Below are 22,292 nucleotides of genomic sequence, written 5' to 3'. Positions count from 1 at the left end.
ATTTAAAACTCAGGATAATATAACAAAACTCCAAAATCCAGTTGCATGCATTTATAAAAGAAAATGCACCAAAACATTAACAGTGGCCATCTGTGATTAAGAAGTAGTTTTCAAACTTGATTATAATCATCATCAGTTCAGTTCAGTCGCTCAGTCGTGTCGTTAAAAAAGGATCAATATAAAACTGAGCACAATAATTACTAACTGTAAACTGACTACAACTTCTATCCTTAAGACCGGCTCATAAATGCAACATGACTAAAAACTGACAGTGCACCTGCAGCTGTCTGGTATTATGGTTATGAGCGTAAGTGTGGAATCAGATTGCTTTGGTTGGAATCCTAGTTCTACCGTTTACTTAAGTGTGTGACCTTAGGTCTAAGCTGTGCTTCAGAGTTTCTTGGAGAAATGGCTGGTTCTAGGCCTAGACAGGGAAAATATTATATAAGATGAGTCTACTGTATCTTTATACTGTCAAAAGATAAGGAAGTACTTATAAAGGATAAGGACATGTCAAAAGGGCATAAGAAAGAGTTCCCAGAATACTAGAATACTGGAATGTTTGGTGCAATAAAATCAATAAACTAATATCAGATTATAATCCAAAGTATAAAATCAATATACATCATTCATATAGACACAAAAACTTGAATACATAAATAAAATGGGGGAGGGGCAAATCTTCCTTACAAAAGAATCCCAAGTAACATATATATAGATACATTCCCTTCTAGGAGTTAGAACTTAACCTCCTGCTCCACCTGAGTGTAGGCTAGACTTAGTGACTCATTTCCAAAGAATAGAATGTGGAAAGGAGAAAATAACACAGTGGAAAAATCTGGCATTAACCATGGGATCAAGGTTAAGATCACCAGTGATAAGTCACAAGGATATCACTCATCTCCTGAGCTAATGTGATGGGGAGCACAATTCACCTCTGGTATTCTTCCGCAAACCTGTAACTTCAGTCTACTCACAGGGGGAAAAAAGTTAGATAAACCCAAATTAAGAAGTACACTACAAAATTCCTAATCAATACTTCTCAAAACTTGTCAAGGACATGAAAAATAGACAGAGAAACTGTCCTAGAACAGAGGAATCTAAGGAGACATGACACTGTGGTATCCTGGAATTAAAAAAAAAAAAAAGACATTAGTGAAAAAACTGGTGAAGTTCAAGTAAAATCTAGAATTTACAGTGTTGGCATCTTTGCTTTGAAGTACACTTTATGTCTATGCAACATTAATATCAAAGGAAGATGAGTGACCGTTATACAGGAAATTTACTATCTTTGTAATCTCTCTGTAAATCTAAAATTATTCCAGAATAAGAACTCTATTAAAAAAGGAATAAATAAGTTCCTCAAAAAGTCAAATATAGACAAACCTACCATATGACCTAGCAATTCCACTTCCAGTATATGCCTGAGAGAACTGAAATCGTATGTCTGCACAAAAATGTGCATGTGAATGTTCACAGCAGCATTAATTGTAAAAGCCAAAAGAGGAAAGAAAAACAAAATATTAACAGATGAACAGAAAGACAAAATGCATCTTACCCATATTACGAACAAAGGAATACTGTTAGGCCACAAAAAGGAATCAAGTACTGACACATGCTGTGTGTGCTGTGTGCTTAGTCACTCAGTCGTATCCAGCTCCTCAGAACCCCATGGACTGTAGCCCACCAGGCTCCCCTGTCCATGGGGATTCTCCAGGCAAGAATACTGGAGTGGGGTTGCCATGCCCTCCTCCAAGGGATCTTCCAAACCAGGGATCAAAACTAGGTCTCCCACATTGCAGGTGGATTCTTTACCATCTGAGCCACCAGGGAAGCCCAAGAATACTGGAGTGGGTGGCCTATCCTTTCTCCAAGGGAACTTCCTGACCCAGGAATCAAACCAGGGTCTCCTGCACTGCAGGTGGGATTCTTTACCAGCTGAGATACCAGGGAAACCGATATATGCTACAACATGAAATAAACCTTGAAAACATAAATGAAAAACGCCAGACACAAAAAGATCATAAATTATATGATTCCATTTATATGAAATGCCCAGAACAGGGAAATCCACAGAAGTAGAGAGTACATTAGTGGATGCTAGGGTGTGAGGGGAATGGGATGTGACTGTGGGGAATGAAAATATTCTGGGATCAGACATTAGTAATGGTCACACAACTTTATGAATATGTTAAAACCACTTTAACATAAAAATTGCACACTTTAAAGTGGTACATTTCAGATATGTGAATTATATCTCAATTTTAAAAAGGAATTATCTACCTGATAGATTATGCAGAGTTCCAAAGAACAGCAAGGAGAGATAAGAAAGCCTTGTTAAGTGAAGGCAAAGAATGCAATGAAATATGGAAAAACAAATGCAAAGAAACATGGGAAAACAACAGAATGGGAAAGATGAGATCTCTGCAAGGGAATTAGAGATATCAAGGGAACAGTTCATGCAAAGACGCACAATAAAGGACAGAAACGGCAAGGACCTAACAGAATTAGAGGAAATTAAGAAGTGCCAAGAATACACAGAAGAATTATACAAAAAAGGACTTAATGACCCAGATAACCACAACGGTGTGATCACTAACCTAGAGTCAGACATCATAGAGTGTGAAGTCAAGTGGGCCTTAGGAAGCAACACTATGAACAGAGCCAGTGGAAGTGATGGAATTCCAGCTGAGCTATTTCAAATCTTAGAAGATAATGCTGTAAAAGTGCTGCACTCAATATGCCAGCAAATTTGCCAAACTCAGCAGTGGCCACAGGACCAGAAAAGGTCAGTTTTCATTCCAAACCCAAATAAGGGTAATGCCAAAGAATACTCAAACTACTGCACAACTGTGTTCATTTTACATGCTAGCAAAGTAATGCTCAAAAAATCCTTCTAGATAGGCTTCAACAAACAGTATGTGAACCAAGAATTTCCAGATGTACAAGGTGGATTTAGAAAAGGTTGAGGAACCAGAGTTTAAATTGCCAACATCCACTAGATCACAAAAAAAGCAAGAGAATTTCAGAAAAACATCTACTTCTGCTTCACTGGCTACACTAAAGCCTTTGACTGTGTGGATCACAATAAACTGTGGAAAATTCTTAAAAAGATGAGAATACCATATCACCTTACCTCCCTCATGACAAACCTGTATGCAGGCTAAGAAGCAACAGTCAGAACCAGACATGGAACAATGGACTGGTTCAAAATTGGGAAAGGAGTATACCAAGGTGGTATACTGTCACACTGCTTATTTAACTTCTATGCAGAGTACATCATGTGAAATGCTGGGCTGGATGAAGCACAGCTGGAATCAAGATGCCAGAAGAAATAACAATAACCTCAGATATGCAGATGACAGCACTCTTATGGCAGAAAGCGAAGAGGAACTAAAGAATCTCTTGATGAAGGTGAAAGAGGAGAGTGAATAAGCTGGCTTAAAACTTAGCATTCAAAAAACTAAGATCATGGTTCCAATCCCATCATGGTTTTTCCCATAGACGGGGAAAAAATGGAAATAATAGCCGACTTTATTTTCCTGGGCTCCAAAATCAGTGCAGATGGTGACTATAGCCGTGAAATTGAAAGACGGTTGCTCCTTGGAAGAAAAACTATGACAAACCTAGACAGCGTATTAAAAAGCAGAGACATCACTCTGCCTAAAAGGTCCATACAGTCAAAGCTATGGTTTTTCCAGTAGTCATGTACGGACGTGAGCTGGACCATAAAGAAGGCTGTACAAAAGTACAAAGTGAAGTCGTTCAGTCGCTGCGATCCCATGGACTGTAGCCTACCAGGCTCCTCCATCCATGGAATTCTGCAGGCAAGAGTACTGGAGTGGGTTTCCATTTCCTTCTCCAGGGGATCTTCCCAACCCAGGGAATGAACCTAGGTCTCCCACATTGCAGGCAGATGCTTTTACCATCTAAGAAGGCTGAGCACCGAAGAACTGATGCTTTCCAAACTGTCGTGCTGAAGAAGACTCTCGAGAGTCCCTTGGACAGCAAGGAGATCAAACCAGTCAATCGTAAAGGAAATCAATCCTGAATAGTCACTGGAAGGAGTGACACTTAAATGCCAATACAGGCTACCTGATGCAAAGAGCCAGCTTCTCGGAAAAAAGCCTGCTGCTGGGCCAGACTGAGGACACGAGAAGGAGCAACAGGGGATAAGATGGTTGGATGGCATCATTGACTCAATGAACATGAGTTTGAGCAAATACCAGGAGATAGCGAAGGACAGGGAAGCCTGGCATGCTACAGTCTATGGGGTCGCAAAGAGTCTGACACGACTGAAAGACTGACCAACATAAATATTAATGCTATTCCTATTGTGATATTATTTATAGGAGTCTATTTAAGAAGTTGGAGAAAAGAAAAGAGGACTTAAATGCTTCTCCAAGAGTTCATAATCTACTGGGAAAGAGCAGCACATACATATTTAAGTTAGGTTACGTCTTTTACCAACATCTGTTTTCAACACATGACTATTAAAAGCCACTCTGTTTTTCTTCAACGTAGCAGTTGTCAAACATTTTGGTCTCAAGATCCCTTCACACACTTAAAATTACTGCAAATCTCAATTTTTGTTTATGTGAGCTAGAGCTGTCTATATTCAAATGAGAAATTAAAATAAGTTATTTAAATACTCATTTCATTTAAATAACATTTTCATGAAAAATGACATTTTCCAAAAGAAAATATATAGAGAAAAGTGGCATTAGCTACCATTTCTGCAAATCTTTTAAATTCTGGCTTAGTAAAAGACACTGGATTCTCATATCTCCTTCTGCATTCCATTTGTTGTGTTATAGTTCAGTTGGAATATATAAAGAGAATCTGGTCTTACACAGATAAACACCTGGAAAGGGAGCATTTTAATAGTTTTCAGATAATTGTAAACATTCTTGATACTACACCAAACTCGACCTTCTTAAGGTTTGCTATGGACTCTGAAATCACAGGAATAAATTTTTTGTACCCTGTTACATTAAACCCATTGATTTTTCTTTGAACGGATCTTTTTTTTCTTTTCTAATATTTATTTATTTGGCTGCAGTGGGTCTTAGTTGCGGTGTACAGGATCTTTAGTTCCTGCATGTAGGATCTAGTTCCCTGACCAAGGATCAAATCCAGACCCCCTGCATTGGGGGCATGGAGTCTTAGCCACTGGACCACCAGAGAAGTCCCTGAATGGATCTTTTATCCATTTTGTAATATCATGAATTGATTATCTGGAAAATACTGGCTCAATTAAGATGTTCCAATGTAAACACATTTGATTATATAATAAAGACAAAATCACATTCATTAATATCACCACTGATCTCATCAGAAAAGTCTAGGTGTTGGGAAATTCTCAAATTCAAGAAAGCAAATACAAGCTTTCTAAAATTCTAACTTTCACTTGAAAATTTAAGTTTTATCAGTGCAGTTGCTCAGTCACATCCAATTCTTTGTGACCCCATGGACTACAGAATGCCAGGCTTCTCTGTCCATCACCAACTTGAGCATCCGGAGCTTGCTCAAACTCATGTCCATCAAGTTGATGATGCCATCCAACCATCTCATCCTCTGTCGTCCCCTTCTCCTCCTGCCTTCAATCTTTCCCAGCATCAGGGTCTTTTCCAATGAGTGAGTTCTTTGCATCAGGTGGCCCAAGTATTGGAACTTCAGCTTCAGCATCAGTCCTTCCAATGAATATTCAGTACTCATTTCCTTTATGATTGACTGGCTGGACCTCCTTGCAGTCCAAGGAACTCTCAAAGTCTTCTCCAACACCACAGTTCAAAGCATCAATTTCTGCAATGCTCAGCTTTCTTTATGGTCCAACTTTCACATCCATATATGACTACTGGAAAAACCATAGCTTTGACTAGATGGACCTTTGTCAGCAAAGTAATGTCTCTGCTTTTTAATATGCTGTCTAGGTTGGTCATAGCTTTTCTTACAAGGAGCAAATGTCTTTTAATTTCATGGCTGCAGTCACCATCTGCAGTGATTTTGGAGCACAAGAAAATAAAGTCTCTCACTGTTTCCATTGTTTTCCCATATATTTGTCATGAAGAGATAGGACTGCATTCCATAACTTCGCTTTTTGAATGCTGAGCATTAAGCCAGCTTTTTTACTCTCCTCTTTCACGTCCATCAAGAGGCTCTTTGTTCCTCTTAGCTTTCTGCCGTAAGAGTAGTGTCATCTGCATATCTGAGGTTATTAATATTTCTCCTGGCAATCTTGAGTCCAGCTTGTGCTTCATCCAGCCCAGCATTTCACATGATGTACTCAGCATAAAAGTTAAATAAACAGGGTGACAACTTACAGCCTTCACATATTCCTTTCCCGATTAGGAACCAGTCCATTTTCCATGTCCAGTTCTAACTGTTGCTTCTTGACTTGCATACCGATTTCTCAGGAGGCATTTAAGGTGGTCTGGTATTCCCATCTCTTATTTAAGAATTTTCCATAGTTTGTTGTGATTCCCACAGTCAAAGGCTTTGGTATAGTCAATAAAGCAGAAGTAGATGTTTTTCTGAACTCTCTTGCTTTATATTCTGTCACATTATTCATTTTCAAGAAAATTTCTGCCAAATATCTAAGTCCGAACAACCAGAGTTGTTCAGTGGGTCTGTCACTCTTACAATAAAATGGTGGTCCAGGTAAAAGGGCTCAGTAACATAAGTGGTAACACAACCATTTCATACTTCATAAGAACCTTATGTGTACTTCCCATTTTGCTAAACAAGATACTTTAAATGAATGAACTGTGTTTTACCCACCACTGCTTTTGCATCATCAACACAAATATCAACATTGTGTAAAAAGGCAAAGAATACTTTAGTATTATTATGAAAAAAAGTTTTGACTCACAGAGCCCAAGGGTACCACAGACTACTCTTTGAGAACTGCTGCTTCAGTGTATCTGTTCCATATTTCAACCTCAGATTCCCCGTTTTTCTCTAATGTGCTACTGAGGCAGCAGAAGACCCAAATTTATTTCCTCCTGTATTCTATAGAATACATTTTTGACATACAGTAAGGTAATCAATGGCTAGACTTTCAAGCTGGGGCACAAAAGCCTAATCAAATATTGAATACAGTTAAAAACCTATACATATGCAGAGGTAATTACTATACTGTTTTTTTGTAACAAAACTCAGAAAGACATTGATTGACAAAACCCAGAAAGCCTGTCATTTATATGAAAAACACCACCACCAAACTCTAAAGCAAACAACACTGAAAGTTAAAGTCACTCAATCGTGTCGGACTCTTTGTGACCCCATGGACCATACAATCCATAGAATTCTCCAGGTCAGAACACTGGAGTGGGTAGCAGTTCCCTTCTCCAGGGGATCTTCCCAACCCAGGGATCAAACCCAGGTCTCCCACATTGCAGGCAGATGCTTTACCAGCTGAGCCAGCAGAGAAGCCCTAAAACCAAAAACATTAACAAGGTAAATTTCAGAACACAGCCCTTATACTTTGGTTATTTAAAAAAAAAAACAACTTTCTTTACTGCTCTATTTTTAATATTTTATGAGTAATTTTTAACATTTTCTGCACAAATTTGGCTCAGTAAAACTAAAGAGGAGCCAACGTGTTGTCTGTTTCAGAACTTTCTTGTTTATTTACATTAGAAAGTTAAAAAAGCTATGTTGCAAGGAAATCCCAATTAACATGACGCACCCTGTTAGGCAACACATGCTTAAACAAAATCTAAATTTTGAGTCACATATGTCCCTAATAAAATTATTCAAGATGACAAATCCAATGTTGATAATTCTAAGCAGTATGCCTCATAAGTGATTAGATAGTAGTAAACAAAAGCATGACCCTTGATAAAACACTGATGACTCACTCTGCCACTAGCCTGGCTGAGGACTTGATCACGTCATCTCAGGATCTCTCTAAAGAATCTCTTGTCTTCAGCTGCTGTTCAGACAAAGCAGTTAGAAGCCCTAACAGGTTCCCAGAGTTTCTTTACATTCCGTTTTTGTTTAGAGAAAGAAGTTAGAATTGGTTGACTAAAAATAACGCATGATAACACTCTTCCTGACTTTATCTTCTTCAGCAGTTACTAAACTCTGCCATGTAAGGCCATTTACTACCCAATCAATCTGATCTCATATGAATCCCCATAAATACTATGCTTCATGTTTCTCAAATATATCAAGACTTTCTTGCCCTAAATCATCTTTGAATATACATTTCTCCATTCTTAAATCTTCTTTATCCTTTTCTCTTACCCATCCAAATGCTCAGTAAAAATTATTTCCCATGTAAGGTCATGCTTGCTTGTCCCTGTTCAAAAAGATCCCTCACATCCTCTTGAAACAAGTTACACAGGAAAATAAATCCAGAGAGTATTAAAGCTGGACTGGAATTCATTTAGTCCATTTCCTTATTTTATTTGTGAAGAATCTGACTCACCAAAATGTAAGCAGTTCACCTAAAGTCACACAAATTTAATTATTAACAGAACTAAGACCAGAATTCAAGCTTACTAACAACTCTTTATCTCATGTTTTTTTTCTTAATTACATTAATATATCAGAACATTCTCTGGCAATGAATTACAACTGTGCATCATTAATTATTATTTTAAATGTGTTCCTACCGAAGACTTCAAACAATTCAAAGGCAAAAGATTATACAGTCTCCTCCATCAGTGGTGCTGGGGAAACTGAACAGCTACCTGTGAAACAATGAAATTAGAACATTCTCTAACACCCAACATAAAAATAAACATACAAATGGATTAAAAAGCTAAATGTAAGACCAGATACTATAAGACTCTTAGAGGAAAAAATAGGCAGAACACTCTTTGACATAAACTGAGACAATATCTTTTTGGATCCCACCTTCCAGAGTAATGAGAATAAAGGCAAAAATAAACAAAGGGTTCTAATTAAATTTAAAGGATTTTGCACAGCAAAAGAAACCATAAACAAAATGAAAAGACAACCTACAGATGGTAAAAAAACATATGCAAAAATGGTGCAACTGACAAGGGATTCATCTCCAAAATTTACAAACAGTCCATGAGCTCAATATCAAAAAACAAACAACCCAATAAAAAAATGGACAGGGGGGCTTCCCTGGTGGCTCAGTGGTAAAGAATTTACCTGCCAACGCAGGAAATACGAGTTTGATTTCTCATTCAGGAAGATCCCACATGCCAAAGAGACAACTAAGTCTGTATGCCACAACGATGGAGCCTATCCTATGCTCTAGGGCCTGGGAGCTGCCACTATTGAGCCCATGTGCCACAACTACTGAAGCCCTCATGCCCTAGAGCCCATGCTCCGCAAGAGGATAAGCCACCTCAATGAGAAGCTTGTGCACCGCAACTAGAGAGCAGTCCCCACTCGTCGCAACTACAGAAAAGCCCATGCAGCACTGAAGACCCAGCATGGCCAAAAATAAATAAGTAAAAAATATTTTCAAAAAATGAATAGGAGAATTTCCTGATGGTACAACGGTTAGGACTCTGTGCTTCCACTGCAGGGGGCTCAGGTTCAATTGTTGGTTGGGGAACTAAGATCCTGCAAGCTGTCTGGCCAAAAAAACCGGAAGAGCAGAAGATCTAGTCAATAAATACAAAGTTCTCCAAAGAAGATATACAGATTGTCCAGAGGCACAGCAAAAGATGCTCAACACTGCTAATTATTAGAGAAATGCAAATCAAAACTACAATGAGATATCTCTTCACACCACTCAGAATGGTCATCACCAATAAATGCTGGAAAGGATATGGAGAAAGGGGAACCCTCCTATACTGTTGGTGGGAATATAAATTGGTACAGCCACTATGGAAAACAGTGTGAAGTTTCCTTAAAAAACTAAAAATAAAACTATCATATGATCCAGTAAGCCCATTCCTGGGCATGTATCTAGAGAAAACCTAGGTTTGAAAGGATACATGCAACCCCAGGGTTCACTGCAGCGCAGTTCACAATGGCCAAGACTTGGAAGCAACCTAACTGTCCATCGACAGATAAACAAAGAAGACGTGATACATATATACAGAGGAATATTACTCAATCATAAAGAGATAAAATAATGCCACTTGCAGCAACAGAGACAGACCTAGAGATTATTATACTAAGTGAAGTAAGATAAAGACAAATATCATTGTCACTTGTATACGGAATCTGAAAAGGTGATACAAATGTACTTATTTACGAAACAGTGACAGACTTACAGACACAGAAAACAAACTTGTGGTTACCAATGGGGAAAGGTCGGGAAGAAGGATAAATTAGGAGTTTGGGATTAACATATACACACTACTATATAAAAATACATAATCAACAGAAAACTCTACTCAGTATTCTGTGATAACCTATATGGGGAAAGAACCTGAAAAAGAGTGGATATATATACATGTATAACTGAAACACTTTGTTACACACCTGAAATTAATACACTGTAAATCAACTATATTCTAATATAAAATAAAAATTAAATTTAAAAAGGAAGGGATTATACTACTACTGTTGCTGCTGCTCCTGCTATCACTACTATTCTATTTCCTTTAATACAGATACTCCCATGTATCAGATAATAATGTTTACTGATTTGTATTACTACACTCTGTCCCCAGATGAAATATTGTTTTTCCCAAACTTATTAGCTCTTGTACGGAACAGCACTTCACTAGATGACACATCAACTATCCTATCCTAGATTAACAAAAATATCTTTGGAAAGATGTATACTTTTCCCCTAACAGCCAAATCACGGCCTTAGTCTTTAGTCCTTTTCCATAAAGCAGTGCATTTTTTAATTTCTTCTACTAACAGAGTCAAATGCCTAAAAAGCATCAAATGATGACGTGATAAGGTTCTTTATGTATTTTAGGAGAATCAACAAAATAAAAACATTTATTATAAAACAATAATTTACCAATGTTTTATTACACCATTACTCAGAAATACATATATTTTTAAAAAGGGCAGAAAGATAAATAATGCCTCTCTCCAAATCCTCTCACTTTCTGCTACGTTTCAGTGAAAAACAAGCAAGCAGGCAAAACAAAAAACATGCCCAAAACACACTGTACTCTTCTAACAGGACCATTGTTTAATTGTGACACAACTCAAAGATAAACAATTCCTCAATTGTCTACTGAAGGAGATGAGGGGAAACCTAATACACAACAGAAACGAAAAAAGGAGTGGTGTCTAGAACTAGTCAGTCCAACTGGTAGATATTACTAAATTTACTATAATTTACTCAGATCATCTATGGTACTCCAACTGCAAAATATATACTACTGGGAAACACGAGTTTAAAAGCACAATTGTGCTTTATATTTTTACTTACATTTTCTATAAATACTAAACAAACCTTAATCTTTTAGTACCTTGTGAATGTAGTAATACAACATTACTTGATAAGATTTCTAACAACCTCTCTGAGAGTCCCAACATCACTGGCCTTTCTACCCTGTTCCCCTTCAAAAAAGCCTCTAATATCTTTGAAAGCAAAAGCATTAATGAAAACATCCCAAATCACCTTAAGAGGACAACAACACAGGCTGTCAAAGAAGAGTTCACAAATCAGAAAGGAGTGTTTTCATTTGGTGGCAATGGTCATAACATCAGGCCTATGTGTAGCAAAGTCAAAAAGGAAAAGAGAAAAGAGGGGAAGAGCTGTAGAAAATAACTGGGGCACTGATAAAGAATAAAGGAAAAATAAAAAGAAACTTTGCTTCAAACTCAAACAAATACAGGGTTGAATAACATAACATATCTTTAAATATGCATGGATAAGCTAGTTAAGATGAAAGGGATACTCCCACACAGTGCAAAGCACAGTGAAACTAGGAACAAGAGAGTAAGCCATTTATCAAACCTGTTATTCTCAGTGGAATTCTGACTAAAGCTATACTTCGATGGTTGTCACAGGGAACAGGTGATAAAACCCAGAGCTTGCCAAAACTGGAGTCCCTTCCACATAAGGCTAGGACCTAAAAGCTGTAATAGCTGTAATCTATATGAAATTAAATGAATATGTAGTAAATCCCTCTGCACAGAAGGGAACACGGAAATCTCAGGTATTCAGAGCACAGCGATAACAACAGGCGTGCAGGGCAATGGGGAATCCCTACAGAAATCCTGACAACAAAATGCACGTTTGTGGTCTGAAACCCACGAGACCTATGCTGTGTGTTGGTTTAGTCGCTAAGTCGTGTCCAACTCTTGCGACCCCGTGGATTGAAGCCTGCCAGACTCCTCTGTCCATGGGATTTTCCAGGCAAGAATACTGGAATGGATTGCCATTTCCTTCTCCAGGGGATCTTCCCGAACCAGAAATCAAACCCAGGTCTCCTGCATTGCAGGCAGATGAGACCTATGCTGCTAAGTCACTTCAGTCGTGTCCGACTCTGTGTGACCCCATAGATGGAAGCCCACCAGGCTCCCCTTTCCTGGGATTCTCCAGGCAAGAACACTGGAGTGGGTTGCCATTTCCTTCTCCAATGTGTGAAAGTGAAAAGTGAAAGTGAAGTAGCTCAGTCGTGTCCGACTCTTAGCGACCCCACGGACTGCAGCCTACCAGGCTCCTCCATCCATGGGATTTTCTAGGCAAGAGTACTGGAGTGGCTTGCCATTGCCTTCTCCGTGAGACCTATGAGGTCCCCCCAAATTCCAAACAGGTTTAATTGAATGTGGCCATGCTGGCAGCACTCCCTGGTGAATGACAGAATTACACATAAATACAAAGCTTCTTTGGGAGGAAACAACTTCAACACAGGTCTCAAAAAATACCCAAAAATCAAGTTCTAAAGAAAAAAGAGCAGCTCATAGGAAAATTCAGAACACAAACAACACACCAAAAAAAAAAACAAACAAACAACACACCATGACTGAGAACTAACCAAAACACACTGGTGAAACAGATGTGAAATAATCTGACACAGAATATGTGTAAGAAGCTCAAATATAAAAGCAGGGGGAAAAAAGCAAATATGAAAAACAACCATACAGAACTTTCAGTAAAAATTAAAACTTGACATTTGAAGTAAAGAGCAGCGTGGACTCAGCAGCAGAGTTAGTGAAGTGGAAGATACACGCGAAGTACCTAGACTGCAGCAGAGAGAGACAGAGAGAAAATGTACAAGTAAAAGGAGCAGGCTAGATAACCTGTGATACACCTACTTGAAGTTCCAGAAGGAGACGACAGAATGAATGAGGAGCTCACTCACCAGATAAATGAGAGCTGAGAACTTTCTAGAGCAGATGAAGGACACAAATCTGTAAGAAACCTAACGAATCAAAAAGCAGGATAAAATGTAATCTATACACATCAAAGTTAAGACATCATAGTGAAAATAAGATCAAAAAGTTCTTAATATTGGTCAGAGGAGAAAAAAGGATAAACCTCACAGAAGTGGCAGTTGGACTTTCAGGTTACTTTTTGATACTAACAATGAAAGCAAGAGGACATTAGAATATCCTCAATATCCTCAATATATTGAGAGGAAAAGATGCCAACAAAACTATCTTTCAAGAATAAGGTTAAAATAAATACATTATGAGAGACGGAAAATTTTCAAAAGACTGGAATCACTATATACTCTTCAGTTCAGTTCAGTTGCTCAGTTGTTACCGACTCTTTGCGACCCCATGAATCACAGCACACCAGGCCAGCACGCCAGGCCTCCCTGTCCATCACCAACTCCCGGAGTTCACTCAAACTCATGTCCATCGAGTCGGTGATGCCATCCAGCCATCTCATTCTCTGTCGTCCCCTTCTCCTCCCGCCCCCAATCCTTCCCAGCATCGGAGTCTTTTCCAGTGAGTCGCATGAGGTGGCCAAAGTATTGCAGTTCAGCTTTAGCTCATCAGTCCTTCCAATGAACACCCAGGATTGATTTCCCCCAGAATGGACTGGTTGGATCTCCTTGCAGTCCAAGGGACTCTCAAGAGTCTTCTCCAGCGCCACAGTTCAAAAGCATCAATTCTTCGGCGATCAGCTTTCTTCACAGTCCGACTCTCACATCCATACATGACCACTGGAAAAACCATAGCCTTGACTAGATGGACCTTTGTTGGGGAATAACAAAAAGATAACTAGAAGGAAACTTCATGAGTTTGAAATTTTAAAACACTTCTTAAAGACTTAGGGTTAAAAATAGATACAATGGCAATCAGAAAATACTAAGAATTGAATGAGAATGAAAAATTCGCAGGACTAGGATAACACAATGTGGTGCAGGTAGAGTATTATTTAGCTTTAAAAAGAGGTGAAATTTGATACATGCTCTAACAAGGATGACTATGAACATATTAAGTAAAATAAGCCAGACAAAAAGACAACTACTGTAAAATTTCACTTATATGAGATATCTATTTGGTCAAACTCTATAACAGAGACAGAAAGTAGAACAGAGTTCACCAAGGTCTGGGGTGGGGGATTGTGAAACAGGGAGTTATTGTTTGGTACGGTAGTTTGCATTTGGGATAACAAAAAAGTGTTGGAAATGGACAGTGGTAACAGTCGCTCAAGGCTGCAAATGTACTTAATGCCAATAAAGTATATACCTAAAAAAATGGAAATTTTATGTTAGGTATATTTTACTTCCCCTCCCCACACACATATATACCTTGCAGGATGTGATGAAAGCATTTAATGACACAGTTTTGAATTTTTACTTTAAAGAGAACCAAAATTTAATGAGTTAAGCTTCCAACCTAAGAAGCAAAACAAAAACCACAAACAAAAATAGCAAAAGAAACCCTACGTAAGTAGGAAGAAAATAATAAAGATAAAAGCAGAAATTGCCGAATAGAAGATTATTATACAATAGAGAAGATCAATAAAACTAAAAAGCTGTATTAGACAAAACTAGTAAAATACCTCTGGCAAAATTAACCAAGGAACAAAGAAAGCACAAATGAACACCAATAGGAATGAAAAGGGGTTCTATCAGCACTTAGTGAGAAGAGATCACTAGCACCAATATTACACTGTGTTCTGATTTATAATTTAAAAGATACACACACACACACATATATATAATCTGAACTTAGAGCATAGTTCTATTTTAAACATAAGATATTTTTTACACAGTTGTAACACATACAAACTAGCAAAAATACAAATAAACATATATGCTAGGCTGTTATTGTTGTATTATCTATAACAGCAAAAGACTGGAAGCATCTCAAACAGCCAGAAAACAGGGGATTGGTTGAATCTACTGTGGTATATCACACACTCAAGTATTATGAAGCTGTAAAACTGAAGGAAGAAATCACTGTATACATTGCCATGCAATAATCTCAGGATATACAACTGACGAAAATGCAAGATAAGGGAAAAATGTATGTATGGTATGCTACCACTGACCTAAGGCGGGGGGGAAAGGTGTATCAATACACAGCACACACACATGGCTACTGTTATTATTTTTAATGGAAGAATAACCACAACTTTTTTAATGGTTATTATGCGGGAGGGGCAAGAATAAAATGGAAGGGATTGAGTTAGAAGTTAGACTTCTCTGAATATATCATTTTGTATATTCGTACATTAACAATTTTTATTACTGCTTATTCTTTTTTATCCAATGCTCTGCTGTGATAGAAGAAACAAATGACAATACTCTACAAACTGCAATAATTACGATGAATTATTAGGATAAACACAAATTTAGCAAATTTGCAGGATAAAGAGGAATACACAAAATTCAACTGCATTTGTGCACACTAAAAGCAGAAAATGAAATGAGAGGGGGAAAAGATACCATTTATAATATCATTACAAAGTCTGAAGTTCCTGGGACAGAAATTTCCAAACATGGTGCCCCTGCTATTCTCAGTACTCATTTCACAGCACCTCTAGGCCAAAAGACATCCCTAACAGTTTCACTGATTTAGTAAAGTCCAAACAACTTCATTGGTATTCGTCATTCACTCATCCTAATAACTTAGTAACCTGAATACACATGAATTGAAAAGAAAAAAAAAAAAACAACCCTTTTCTTTCTTTCTCAATCAGATACATAGGGAAAGACGCACAACCTCTGAAACGTCAGACCCCACTCACACTGATTTCCTGTTCCACACTGATTTACATTATTTCTGATCTCAGCAACCATTTCATAAGGGCAGACTTTACCAAATGTATCACAACCTAAAGTTGAAAACTGTAGGACTTCCTAGAACTGGATGTTCACATTGTGTCCAACGGACATCCATCACTGTTTCCCTCTAAATTTTAAAATATCCCTAGGTGCCATTAAGCTCAGTGTGGTACTCCAGGATGCCTCGTACAGGTTGGGAACTGTGGGCCTAGAATCTTCACATAGAGGAAAAATGTACTAAAGACATGAAGACCTAAATACGTTGTGAGATACTAAATGGACATAAATTTAAAGAGTCAATAATGTACAAATGCCACATTTCCTCAAACTAATCTACAGATTCAAAGCAATCCTAATCAAAGTCCCAAAAGGGTTTTGTGAGAAACCGGGCAGTTAATTCTAAAATCTACATCCAAGAGCAATAGCATAGTGAAGACATCTTGAAGAATAATAATGTGGAAAGACTCTCCACAAAATGAAAGGTCTCTATTGAAAAAAAAAAAAAAAAAGGGATCTTCTACCAGATACCATACCACTTATGCATCTTTTAAAATCTTTTTCTTTAGCTTTACAAGGTGTCTTATCAAGCTGCTATTCCAACAACCAATTCTATACTGGGTGTGGCCAACTTTTTCATGCAGGTACAACATAACAACACCCCTCTTCATTCTGGGCTGCACAATGCCAGGGGATAGCACAGCACCCTCATATGTGCAATCTGGTAGTTCAAGGGAGTTAGCTGTGGAATGAACCCATAACCAATGGTGATGGCAACAGAGAGATCCCATTGACTTAGATCCTGTTTCTCATCCTCCTGGACGATCCTGTGAATGACTTTATATAACTTCCTCAGGGACAATACAATGGAATTGAGTAACTAGTTACACTGTCATTCTGGCTGCCACTCCTACGTGCTTCACTCCCCTTTTCCCACATTTCCTAATGTAAAGAAAAGAATGTAAACAAGTAGAGGAAAACAATACAATGTGAAAGACAAAGGATCTCTTTAAGAAAATTGAAAAATACCAAGGGAACATTTCATGCAAAGACAGGCCAAAAAAAGGACAGAAATGGCAAGGACCTAACAAAAGCAGAAGAGATTAAAAAGAGATGGCCAGAATACACAGAATTATACAAAAAAAGGTCTTAATGAACTGGATAACCATGATGGTGTGGTCACTTACCTAGTCTGACATCCTGGAGTGTGAAGTCAAGAGGGACTTAGGAAGCATTACTACAAGCAAAGCTAGTGCAGGTGATGGAATTCCAGCTGAGCTATTTCGAATTTTAGAAGATGATGCTGTTAAAGTGCTGCACTCAATATGCCAAAAAATTTGTAAAACTCAGCAGTGGTCACAGGACTGGAAAAGGTCAGTTTTCATTCTAATTCCAAAGAAGGACAATGTCAAAAAATGTTCGAACTATTGGAAAACTGCACTCATTTCACATGCTAGCAAGGTAATGCTCAAAATCATTCTATCTAGGCTTCAACAGTATGTGAACTGAAAACTTCCAAATGTACAAGCTGGATTTAGAAAAGGCAGAATAAACAGAGATCAGATTGCCAACATCCACTGGATCATAGAAAAAGCAAGGGAATTTCAGAAAAACATCTACTTCTGTTTCACTGACTACACTAAAGCCTTTGCTGTGGATCACAACAAACTTGAAAATTTTAAAGGGATGGGAATACCAGACCACCTTACCTGCCTCCTGAGAAACCTGTATGCAGGCCAAGAAGCAACAGTTAAAACTGGACATGGAACAACAGACTGGTTCCAAATTGGGATAGCAGTACATCAAGGCTGCACATTGTTACTCCTGCTTTTTTAACTTCTATGCAGAGTACATCATGTGAAATGCCAGGCTGGATGAATCACAAGCTGGAATCAAGATTGCTGGGAGAAATAGCAATAACCTTAGATATGCAGAGGATACCATCCTAATGGCAGAAAGCAAAGAGGAAACTAAAGAGCTTTTTGATGAAGGTGTAAGAGCAAAGTGAAAAACCTGGCTTAAAACTCAACATTCCAAAAATGAAGATCATGGCATCCGGTCCCATCACTTCATGGCAAATAGATGGGGAAACAATGGAAACGGTGACAGACTATTTTCTTGGGCTCCAAAATCACTGTGGACATTGTAGCCATGAAATTAAAAGATGCTTGCTCCTTGGAAGAAAAGCTATGACAACCTTATAGACAGCATTGCCATAACTGCAAAAAGACTGAAAACAACCCTTTATTAGGCTGGGCTAGCCTATGCATTGGTAACAAACATATCCAAATCTCAATGCTTTAACACAACAAAAATTTACTTCTAGTGGACACTAAGCTTGAGGAAGTTCATTCTTCTCCTCAAGGTGATTTATAGATCTAGGCTGCTACCGTCTTTAAGTTCCACTATCTTAGCAAGCAACCATCAAAATAAGACAGACTGAGGGTGCATATGGGCTCATAACAGTTTCAGTCTATGAGTGACATGCCTTATTTCCCCACTGTGGTTCAATAAATTAAAGGATAATCCTCAGACTGAGGTCAGCATCCTGCCCAAAACTATGCTTTGCTAGGGTCTGCTAAGTCCTTCTTGCTTTCACCTGAATAGGAATTTGCCTTTAAAGTCATCTTCAAATTATTTACCTTTTTTTGATTATTTTTTATTGGAGGATAATTATTTTACAATATTATACTGGTTGGTTTTGCCATACATTGACATGAATCCACCCCGGGTGTACATGAGTTCCTCCTCCTGAACCCCTCTCTCACCTCCCTCCTCCCTTTATCCTCCCTCTGGGTCATCCCCGCACACCAGCCCCGAGCATCCTGTAACATTCATCGACCCTGAACTGGTGATTCGTTTCACATATGATAACATACATGTTTCAATGCCATTCTCCCAAATAAATTATTTATCTTTAGAACTTTTTTCCTTATGAACACACTGGGCTGTAAGCTTTGCTATCCAATATGGGTGGGCCATACTAGCCATATATGGCTATTTAAATATAAATGAGTTTAAATGCAATAAAAATAAAATTGTCTCTTAGTCACACTAGTCATACTAGACAGCACAGATATAAGAACATTTTCATCACTACAACAAGTTCAAATTAGACAGTTCTAAACTGTTCATACACAGTCAGAGGATGAGTGGTCAGAAATTTCTAAGTCAAATGTTTCATCTAAAAGGTATAAAAACTAAACTTATACTAAACTTACACTAATATTTTTCTTAATTTTATCAAAAACTGGAACACAAACAATTCACTTTTGTATCAAATTGGTTAAAAGTAAAACAAGTCAATAGGAACTAGTCCGAATTTAGCAGTATAGGACAGTCCTCTGAAAACACGTCTAACAATATCCTAGTCATTCATGAGCTAGTTGTTGGTTAACACAGAAGAACTTTGTTTTCACTCTCTAGAATTACTAACTTTTAAAGTATGAATGCCAATAAACAGTGATATGGTATTATAAAATCTTTACCTTTCAGAATGTATATATATAACTGAGTCACTCTGCTGTACACCTGAAACACAACATTGTAAACCAACTATACCCCAGTATAAAATAAAAATTAAAAAGAAATAAAGTCCTTCTCTTTCGTGAGAATTCTGCAGTCTTTAGTATCTGGGGCAATTAACCCTCAAAGCTCAACAAAGGCAAGATTTGGCTTTCAATCTGTTTTCTCAGATTAAGTCTGCTAGAACTCTATTCCTAAGAGCAATATTCATATGAAAACCTTTGCTCAAAGAGGAGAAAAGCACAACGGACTTCTAGGGTACAACATTTCATCAGTGTGATTACAACAGAAAATCTCTTCCTCATGGTCACTCAAAGAGCACAAATGTGATGTCCAGTAACTGTCTATTTGACAAACTTTTTAAAGAAGTTACATAAATAAATCTTATATAAACACCAAAGATAGAAAGTTCCTCAAAATGCTAGCTTATACAATTTAGCATTATTATAATCTCAAAGCCAACTTTTCTGTAAACAAAGATACAAAAGCAGCTGTAAGCACCATCACTGAAAGTTTTTCCTTCCTAGTATATCCACCGCCTAGCCATAGTCTGTCAAAGAAAGAACATGCTGTGCTTTTCCCTCCTTTATTTACAGGCTATAGGCAAAACTACTTGCCCATATTCTAATTTTTATGAAATTAACATGTACTGTTTTTCTAATGAGGAAAAACAGTAAGTCATTTTCAATTACAAAAAAAAAAAAAACCCCAAATCATACTCATGTTATAAGAGCTCTTTCAAATAACTTCCTTAACTGTCAAAACCTGATACAACCTCTACTCCTTCTCTGAGCTCCTACTGCACTGTTACCATTCCCATGCTGATTACTGCTGTAGTGTCTTTGAGTTCCAAATTCACCCTTTTCACCTACTCTGAAAACAGACCTGGGATCTTTTAAGTATTTTTCCTTGACCGGATGGCATGATGCCGAGCTTAAACAGCAGAGGGCGCAGGAGAGACACCCCAGGAGAAAAGTTCTGTTTCGCTTGCCGGTTCTGGCGCCCTTGCTTCACAAGCTCCTCCAGCACCAGGCTTCCACATGGCTGGGTGGCCAGCAGCACAGCAGCCAGAAGCTTCCTCACACTTTCTTCTTGGGAGGTTTTGGAGTGGAGTTAGCACCTCCAACAAACAACTTTCCCTAGCGTCCTAGGGAGCCAATGTCTGGCACATCTACCAGTCAGTGCAGCACGTCATCCATCACCTTCTCTGTCCTCCAAATGATCCACAGCCATGCTCTCCCCAGCAAGGCCTGCACCTCCGCCTTCCGGGGGAGGTTCTGAGATATCAGCCCTTGGGGTAGCAACTGCTCCTTACGTCTGTTATTCCTATGTTCTCGAGAGTTCTATTTACCTCTTACTAGCTAGCCCCTCTGGAGAAGGAAATGGCAACCCACTCCAGTGTTCTTGTCTGGAGAATCCCAGGGACGGGGGAGCCTGGTGGGCTGCCGTCTATGGGGTCACACAGAGTCGGACACGACTGAAGTGACTTAGCAGCAGCAGCAGCTAACCCCTCACTACTCCATTCTCCTGCCATTGTTAATATTCTTTCCATATTCAAATTACTGTCTCTCGTCTCTCCCCTGATTGAACCCAGAGTGACAGATACAGTCCTATTCATTAATTTGATACTTAAATACTTCCTGGACTGTCAGTTAAGTGACTTCTAACTCCTCTTCTTTCTACAAGATGATGAGCTCCTGGCTGCCAAGGAACACTTTTCATATTTCTCTGTATCAATCTGATATTGTGAAACACAATTCTCTTTAATAAAGAGGCAACAAGCAATATTTAAAACCACACTTTAAATGATTCATAAATGCTCTACACACCTTCATTAGTACAAGGCCACTATAAACACTTTCTAATAACTCACTCTTTTTCAGAATTTTCACCACTGAAAGTATAAATAATCTGGATAGTATAATCAGTGTTCCTAGACTATAAGGTTTCAAAGTCAGGACCAGCGCATAGACTTAGACCTTCTAGACCTTGTTTAAGACAGGAGATAAAGAACTGCTCATGCTCACAGACTGTTCATGTCTACAGGATCATAAAGGGGCTGAGCATGAATATGTTTATTTTTGTATAAATGTGAGCAAGGAGGTAAAAAATTATGCTCAGAATAAGGTTGATACAGCCAGGTGACTATTTACAAACAAATTAAGTATGTTGGGATTTCAGAGTCACACAGTTGGACATGTATGAGGCTTTATGGTAAGCTTCTCTGCGCTTCTGAACACCTAGCAGAAACCCCTTCATCAAAAACAATATCATCAACAATCATGGGACCTCCTCTGAGAAAGACTGAGAGAGGAACAGAAGGCTACCTTGGCCCCAAACACAATTTGCCTTGTTATCTCTGGCTAAAACTGTACTCTCTGGGATATCTCAATAGAATAACTAGCTTGTATAGAATCTATATACAGTGTTTATCTTCATGAAGCCTCAAAACCAGCCCTCTGCGGGATTAATTCAACAGCAAATTAGAATTGATAACAATATCTGGAAGTGAGAAAATAGAAGAATCAAGCAATTGCCTTGAATTCAAACATGAAAAAATTGAATAACTTTTCAAATGTGTTTTAGTAGTTTAAAGTAGTACCTCTGGAAGAGTATTAGGTGGACTGGCTGTTTATTACCACTACTCAATGAAATACAAAAATTGAGAGCCAA

At 38.2% G+C, this 22,292-nt stretch overlaps 1 protein-coding gene across 2 annotated transcripts in view; it reads right to left on the bottom strand.

Moving 5' to 3' along the window:
- The window catches only part of PAK2 (p21 (RAC1) activated kinase 2), an 87,598-nt gene that overhangs the window by 47,930 nt on the left and 17,376 nt on the right, over window positions 1–22,292 (bottom strand). The gene's annotated exons all lie outside the window — the stretch shown is intronic.

Source organism: Moschus berezovskii, chromosome 1 (genome assembly GCF_049115385.1).
Source record: "Moschus berezovskii isolate FMDL1 chromosome 1, NW_MosBer_1.0, whole genome shotgun sequence".
NCBI classification, from domain to species: domain Eukaryota; kingdom Metazoa; phylum Chordata; class Mammalia; order Artiodactyla; family Moschidae; genus Moschus; species Moschus berezovskii.
The sequence above is the reverse complement of the archived record's forward strand: the minus strand, read 5'-3'. Positions and strand labels throughout refer to the sequence as shown.